This window comes from Fundulus heteroclitus, chromosome 2, assembly GCF_011125445.2.
Source record: "Fundulus heteroclitus isolate FHET01 chromosome 2, MU-UCD_Fhet_4.1, whole genome shotgun sequence".
NCBI lineage: Eukaryota > Metazoa > Chordata > Actinopteri > Cyprinodontiformes > Fundulidae > Fundulus > Fundulus heteroclitus.
In genome coordinates, this window is record NC_046362.1 from 16,318,291 (window position 1) to 16,327,356 (window position 9,066).

The following is a 9,066-nucleotide window of genomic DNA, read 5'->3' on the forward strand; positions in this document are numbered from 1 at the left end:
TGGAAGCTTTTGGGAAACATGATCCTGGCCGTCTTTCTGGAGGTATTTCTAGGAGGGGGGAGTAATGATCTGGGCCAAAAAGAGCACGACAGAGAAACCTGGAGTCAGCCTTGACTGCGCGGTGAGGTGTGGGAGCTGGAGGAGGGGATATAAAATGCAATCGCAGACAATCAGGGGGGTTGTGAAATTGAAAGAATCTATCATGGCACCCCTTAAAATTATATGACCCAAAAAACACATAATAACTTTTATGAGGGGATTCAAGTACATACTAGTGAACCAGTTTTTTTATATTTCAGCTAAAGGCAATTTTTATTGCTTACAAAAGACAAAATGCAAAGAAAATATACTTCAAATGTCACCGCAGTCTGACATTTATGTTAGACTGAGTGATGGAAACAAGGTTTCTGTGCAAATAGAGAACTGCTCCCCGTTTACCAGGATAATATGAATTTGCAATGGCTGGCCTTGCTCACCAGGGGCATAAATGAAAACATGATGTGGGCGTGCGCGGCCATCTCTGTTACAGATTAAGATTCTGACACTCAGCTAGGAAATCCATTATACCGAGGAGAATAAATAAAACATTCAGCTGCGCCGTTCGCACCTCTGTTACGGTTTTCACCATTATTACAAAATTTGTAGTCACGACCGAGACAAAAATGGAAATGCTGCTGTGTGGCCCAGACGGGCCTGACTCATGAATAAAGCAGTCTGGAAACAAAGCTCTGCTTCCACAGGTTCTGTGCACAATATCTACAATCATCTGCTTAAAATGTAAGACAAGTAAGATCAATTGATTTCTTCATCAATAGTTACAAGGTGAATGTAACTATTGATGAATCAGGGAGTCATCAAGAATCAGCAGAATCCTTGAACAAGATGGAAAGACAGGCAACAATGCATAAAGACAAGATAGACGAATAAAGAGGCAGATAAATGAATGCATGGATGGTAAAAAAAAAAGTCTTGATGGCTCTATCTAAAAGGTAAAAGAACCTGCCAACAATCAAGTCTACAGTCAACAAATTAAGTCTTCATACTCCGATCATTCATAATTCAAAACACAGGCAGGTTTTTGCTGTATTTATTTATTTATGAAAATGCAAACTGTACATATTTTTGTCTTTACTTCTGTATTATTTATTTTCTTTGAAAACACATGTTCCCCGTTTTCAGCAAGAAAACAGCCAAACCATCCAACATGTATCTGGCAAATAAGAGGAGGTAGAAAAAGAAAATACGGCAACACAAATACACACATCAAGATTTAAAGAAAGGTTAGGCCGTGATCGGATCATATCTTTGTATGTTCACATTAGGGTCAACTTGCAGATGGAAAAAAATACAAATGCTGCTTTTCAAGACTTTGATGCAATCAACTGGGTTCCCTTATATAGGGAATTTTTGACCAATATGTATAATCTGATTGAATTTGAGTTTGGAAAGTGCCTTGAAATGACATGTTCATGAATTGGTGCTATATAGATAAAATTGAATTGAATTGAATTGAATTGAAAAATAAGAAGAATTTAACACAAATGTTTGTGTTATTTCCTTAAATGACAAAAAAACTAAATCTGTATGCATCTTTTGCAATAAAAGAAGAACATATTATGGTAGTTAATCAAAAAGGGGCTGCAATATGTAAAAAAAACCCCAAAAAAACAACAACAACTAAATTATACTTAAATGGTTCAGCACCCCAAAATCAATTGAATCCTCGGGCCTCTGCAGAACCTAATGTTTTAGTGAGGAGATAATTCATCCATTTGCATTGACTGTGTTGCAACAGGGATATTTTTTTAAATGTGCTAAACATTGGCCCTTGAGAATTAAACAAATATTCAGCATTTCCACCTCATCATTTCATAATTAAGGAATCCAGTGGAAAAAGAAACATCACATTGCCAAGTGCAGAAGAGTTAGAATTAAAGTCAGGTGAGTATATGGAAAATAAATACTTCCCTAACAATGTACGCAAAAAACAGTATGAGGCACTTTTCTGTAGCTCAGCCCAGTAACAATGTTTATACGTATTATCCGTATCAGTGGACATTGCCACGAACACTATTCCTGCATTTAGCACAATCCTTCTTTCCCTTGACTTAGACCAGTTCCCAGTTCCTGCCGCTTAAACATCCCCACAGCATGGTGCTGCCATGTTTCATTGTAGGGATGGTGTTCTTTGGGCGATGAGATGTATTGGGTTTCACACAGTTTTCTCCTGCTGTAAAGTTCAGTTTAAGTCTCCTCTGACCGGAACTACTTCGTCCATACATTTAGCGAGTTTGTTTTGGGCAAACCAAAAATGTGTCTTCCTATTTTTAACACTAAGTAATTGCTTTTTCTGGCCACTCTTCCATAAAGGCCAGTTCCATGGGGTGTACGGCTTATTGTGGTCCTATGGACAGATTCTTCAGTCACTGCTGTGGAGCTCTGCAGCTCCTTCACGGCTACCCGTGATACTTCCATTTCACAATTACTGGAGTTTTGAAGGTCATTAGTTGCACCAGAACTTTTAGGGGCTTCATAGCAAGTAGATGTATGCACATGCCAATTTTCATTTCTTTTTAGAATGTAGTTAATTCTTATATATATATATATACATCTCATTGTTATTCACCAACTTGGGGCTTGGGAGTGAATATGTTTGCACTGTAGGTCTAGACTTTGGTTTAAAATGACTGGCTCATTTTAATAAATTAAAAGGTTGTGATCGACACAGCCACACGTTAACTACTCTTCTTTGCTCGGGCTAATTGACAGCTTTTCTTCAAGGTTTACTCTGCACTTATCTTCATCCATCATCCCATCACCACCTTCCCGTTCCCTGCTGGAAAGAAAATGCTCCCACCACGCGTTGCTTCCACCATCAGTTTGGTGATGTAAAGTGTTTTTCTTCCACATGTAGCATTTAGTTTGTAGGCAAGAAAATGTGTTTTGGTTCAACTGATGAGAGCACTTCCTTCAATGTCTTCGCTTTGTCCCCTAAAATATTTGTATTAGTCTCTTAGTCATACTCGTACACTTCATGAATGTGGAGTGCACAGATGTTAGCTGCCTCTTCAACAGATTCTCCAGACCTAAATATAAATTTCTTTAGATCCCCCAGAATTACCATCATCTTACTGGCTGCTTTTCTGACTATTTTAATTATAATTAAAATTTTGAAAACCATATATATATATATTTTTCTTCAATTTTAGTCATCTACAATTTATTGTTTATCCATCGTATGCACTATTTTTAAAGTGCATAGACTCTATTGTGACAATTGGTGACAAAAACTTTAATAAGTAAGAATACTTTTCCAGAGCACTGGCATTCAAGGTTTTGGTGGAAACTTGAATAACTAAGAACCAAAAGACTTAAAATAAAGACTTTCGTTTTTATAAATAATTATGTTGTTTGACTGTTTATCTCATTTGGCCTGCTATCTGAACATATCTTGCTAAACCGCTCATTCAGCAGACAGTTCTCCGTTCTCTTAACTGATGTCAGAACACTGTGAGGCTTCAATGCATCACATGATGTTTTCATCCCCATATTCATGAGCCATCTGATTCAGCAAGCCAGCAGAAAACACGCAGAGTGCATGGACTATAGAGCTCATGGATGGAGAATAAAAGAGGAGGATGCCCATCCTGCTTGACTGGATGGAGTGGTAGTTATTAAAATAATATTTGATGATGATGGTGAATGGCCCCTCTGTGTGTGGGTATCCATTGAGGTTTACACAGTTTGGTGAAGGAAGCAGATCCACATCACACCTCCCCCACATGATCTCCTCTGCAAACATGGAAGATCTCTGTGGGTCAGCTTAGGTGATGCGATATCATATGCCAACATTAAAATACGTGCAATACAAAACCAATTAGTTGGCAGAGGAAGATAAATTATATGACTAATACAATCAAATTCTCACTTGCCTTGATTAAGTTAGCATCTTTCTTTCATCTTGAATATGCTGTGCTACAAAAAAATGCCTAAGATTATGTGTCCTATCTGAATTCACTGTTCTGCTAAAAATCTAATTATTTGGAAGCGTTGTAATTGCTTGAGTCCACATCCTGTGAGCCCTGCTCCCACCTAATTGTATATTTATTATCACCATATGATTTATTTAGCAATCTGTAAGGAGGATGGAAATATGGTAGAGATGATAAACGTATCAAATTCTTATTGGATGGGCAAAGCCACACAGAAAATGCTTACATTAGGACACAGACTCAGAGAGGGGATGGAAAGGGGGGAAGAAACTACATTTTACACTTGGACACAGCAATTTTACTGCCACAGAGGGGCAGCAGTACATTAAACTAATCCAATACTGTAGAATCAGATCTTTGGATCAGCAGCATTGGCTGAATAATTTACCAGGGCAGAAATAGAACTGATGGCTGAAGGCTTTATTCTGCTTTCAAGAAATGAAATAAAGAAAACTGAAATACACGGGCTTTCACAAACAGTGATTACGGCCCAGGCCTCTCAGGAGGCTTCTTCATTAATAACTCCGCACAAATCAATCTTTATGGCCGTCATGAAAACCTGGAGGTCTAGGAGCTCCCCGAAGCCTGGCTAACCCATAAAATCAGTCCTTTACACAGCACATCCAATTGGCTTCAGACTGATTTAACCTGAATCGTATCTTCTTGAGTTAACAGACCCTTTTTAGTCCAGGGAAGGAGGTGATGTTTTAACTGGTCTAATGATAATAGGTTGCATTAAAATATTCAAACCTGTATAAGCAAACTAAACTGAGCGGAAGCCCAACTATTTTTGTTTTAATTCCTGATTTTGTAAATCTACAACTTGAACACATCATTTTCTTTCAGAATTTATGGCTAATAATTAACAAAACAAAATGTAATAGTTTCAAGGCACAATATTAAATGACAAATGAATTATTAGTAATTTTCAGACAGGTTTGAAAAGCATTTGAACTTTATTGATCGGTACACTAGTTATGAAAGTTTAAGCTATATTTTTTAACCAGGGACAACATTTACATATAAATGTTATTAGATCATTTCAACTGTAAAATATTGCAGCCAAAGGCTAACAATAATCTTTTGAGCTTTGTTCTGGTTCACATGTCTGTGTTCTATTTTTAACAAATTTTTGTAGCAGAAATAAACCAAAACAAGTAAAAACATGTGTTTTGCAATAGGTCGTATGGTGTCTGACATAATTATTGCATTAAAAATACACACTTTTAACTCAAATGTTAACATGTTTCTAATGTTTTTGCAGAATTTGCTAAAGTTCCTTCTATTCTCAGTTTTTTGCATTGTGCTTGAACCTGAATTGACTCATATATGACAACATTTTTGATGTGTACAATGTTTTTTTTCCTTGCACCAAAATACTAACTCTAAGCCTATATTTCCGCTTTGTGAGAAAAAATATAATCTTAGAAACACTCGAGATGGAGAAAAATACTGTCAGACCATTCAGATGCAATTATCATGGCTGTGTTTTTGTTTGTTTGTTGTTTTTCCTTTTGACGTTTGCATGAAGAACTGCATCTTCAGCATACATTACATGCTACAGTTAAAAGAAGGCAGCTTGGAAGATAATTTATTTGAAGATAAAACAAAATGGTTCTAAGACTAATCCCTGTGATACTCCAAGATTGTTCTCACAAGCTGTTGATTATATGTTCATGTTCTAACATACTACATTTAAGGTGAAATATATAATTCAATCTTTTCCAATTAGTTCACTGAAACATTTTAAAACATATACATTTAACTATTAGTATCTGAGGATCAACGGTAAGGAAATGTAGTTAAGAGAAATGTGTTGAATACTTGTACACGAATTTTGCTTTCATACTAAAGTTTATATCTATATATATATTTTAGGTAACAAGGAAAAAATTATTAAAATTGGAATAAAATATAGAGAAAACACATCAGCTTACTTTCCTTTTGTGATATTTTGCTAGCAAGATGTAACAAAATTAAATATTTTTGTTGTAATTAAAAAGCCTTGCTCATGGTTTAAATCTATATCTTCTAAAATCACAATTTAAATCTTCAAAGAAGTCTCACGTTGGTTATTTGCAAATAGGCGGCAGGGATCAGCTGTAAAGTGATATGCAGAGTTACACAAGAAAAGAGTAAAGAAAGCATGGATTATTCATGCCTTTTCCCCTAGTGCAAACACCTCCTCTTTTGATGGCTTGCGCCTGGGGTGCTTCTCTCTGCTCAATACCAACAGTCCCAGACAGCTCTGGCTCACGCTTCAGCACAGAGCTGAAATAGATGATGAGCTTCCCCCAGAATCACAGACGGAGCCAGCGGCTCTTGTCTCCGCTCTGCAGCCAGACGTAATGATTCTGTGTGGTCTGAGGTGAGCCTAAATTTAGAGCTTCAGCAGGAGGGTAGTAACCCGGAGAGGTAGGAGATAGTTGCTGATGCCGTCTCAGTGAGCTGACTGAAGGAGAGGAGGTAACATGGATGGGGTGTAGACTTCTGTGACAGACAGCTAATAAGTGGAGGGCCAAACAACAGATGAGACTACACAAAAACTGCTGTCACCTTCTGCAGGGTGCAACAACAGAATTTCCATTAAATGTGTCAGCGGCAGTCTGTTATGTCAGAAAGGAAAGTTTGAGTTTCTCACTTGGATCATCTCCAATGGCAGGTGAAAAAGCTGCTGAAGCGTCAAAGCAGGGAAGAAGGAGACCTCTGTCAGTCACATTTATCACGCATTTGCATGTAGCCGACACAAGAATCAAGACGTTTTAATGGCATTATGTGTTACCATAATGACGTTTTTGGTGAGGCAGATACCGGCTCAGAATGCACATAGTTATGCATAACACAGAGACATAACAAAACATGTATTTTGAAGTCAAAATAATTGGACAGCAGTCTACATTACTGTGCAATACTTTTAGTTGCAGAATTGTGCAATTTGCATGGATGGCTAAATAGACCGTCTCTGAGAGATTGAAGTGTGCAAATACACATTTGCAAGTAAGAGGCAGTATAAATTATTTTAATCAGATCAGAAACCTCTGTAACCAGTACTGTGTTTGTAACTTGTAACAGATTATGAACAGGGTTGATGGTTTGCTGATATTGCAGCACGTGTGGGACAGTCCTTACAGCTTTGGAAATGAAGCTGTTTTTAAGTTTTTGATTTAATGTTTCTGAATCGTTTACTTGATGGAAGTCGGATCTGTGGGAATACATCTGGCCCTTTTCTGGACTTGTGCAGCATAGATTGTAGACCGCATCCTAAATCCTTCCTCTCCTGCACTGTGCAGCTCCCATACCACACTGTCGCACCGAGACACAAAATGCTTTCTATTGTAGGTCTGTAGAAGTTTTTTGATAGCTAAGTGAAAAGTCCAGTCCATTTCAGTTTCCTGAGAAAGAAGATCCGTTATTGGGCCTTCTTTAGCAGGTGGGAGGTGTTCACAGTCCAGGAGATGTAGTGAAGAGCATGTTCAATCTTCCTGGACCTCCTGGAGTCCACTATGACCTCCTTGGTCTTGTTGGTGTACAGGATGAGGTTATTCCTGGAGCACTACTGTGTAAGATTGCAAACCTCCTCTCTGTAGCAGGTCTCATCATTGTTTGAGATGAGGCCCCCACAGTGTTGTTGTCCGTAAACTTCACACCCATATTTGTGGGGTGGATAGCAGAGCGGTAGTGGGTGAAGAGGGTTAAGAGAGCAGGGCTGAGGACACAACCTTGTGGAGTGCCGGTGTTGTGCTCCTATTCTCACTAGCTGGGGCCTGTTGGTGATCCAGGAGCAGAGCGGGGAGATACAGGTTGTGGAGCTTCAGGGCGAGCATGTCTGGGAGCACAGTGTTAAAGGCTGAGCTGAAGTCCACAAATAGCATCCTGACATAGGTGTTGGGATGCTGCCAATGAGTCAGATACATGTGAAGTACCAGGGAGACAACATCCTCTGCAGAACATTTCTCGCTGTAGACGAACTGCAGGCTGTCCAGGCCGACAGGGATGATGTCCTTGATGTACTTCAGGAGGATCTTCTCGAAACACAGACAGGGGTTAGAACAACAAGACAGTAGTCATTGAGGTGGGTGATGGTTGGCTTTTTAAGAACAGGCACGATGATGGATGATTTCAGGCAGGCAGGGAACATAGAGAGCTGCACGGAGGGGTTGAAGATGTCCAGAAAAACATTTGCAAGTTGGTCAACATGTTTTTCAGCGTACGACCTCACACCATGTCTGGACCTGGAGCCTTATTGCTTCTAACCTTCTTTAGGGAGGATACCACTTGGTACATTTGCAGGATGAGAGCTTGATGTTGCACCTCTGGCTGAAGAAGATGTTCAGGTTTCCTGCTGCTTTGAGAGTCAAAGCGTGTGAAGAAGCCGTTTAAGGTATCGGAGAGAGCTGGTTGCCGCTGAGCTGCTGGTTACTGTTTTTATAATCCGTAATGGTCCTGATGGCTCTCCACATGTTGTATGGGTTATTGCTGCTAAAGAGGTCCTCTATGCACTGCTTGTACCTGTATTTGGCTTTCTGGATGCCCTTTTTCAATTTACTTCTAGCCCTGCTGTAGGCCAGTCAATACATTTATACGACCACCGTTCTCTGCAGTTTCAGTTGTGGTATAAATCATGTCATTGGAGCTCTGGCTATATGTTTAGAGCTGTTGTCCTGCTGGAAGGTTAACCTCCACCTTAGTCTTAAATCTTAAATATTTTGCAGCCTCTAACACAGGGTTGTTAGAGGTGTGTCCACACCTGGGCCCCCGGGCACCATTTGCAGCCCCTGGAGTGATTTTTTGTTGCCCCTAAGTACAATTCAAGAATGATACAAATTTGGCTCACTTGATGCAAATTTAATGCAGATTAAGACTTTTTTTTAGGTATTGATTAGGACAAAATTATTCCAGACAAGTCAAAGTCTTACGGTGGAAAATGTTATGTACAACATAAAATATTCATCTGTTAATGAACACGCTTTTTGCATTCTTTTTCATTTTGTAGTAAAAACGATCACATCTATCTAGTGAACTTTCTCAAAAGGGGATTTAGGTGCACCCAAATCTACTTTCAATTTAACTACTG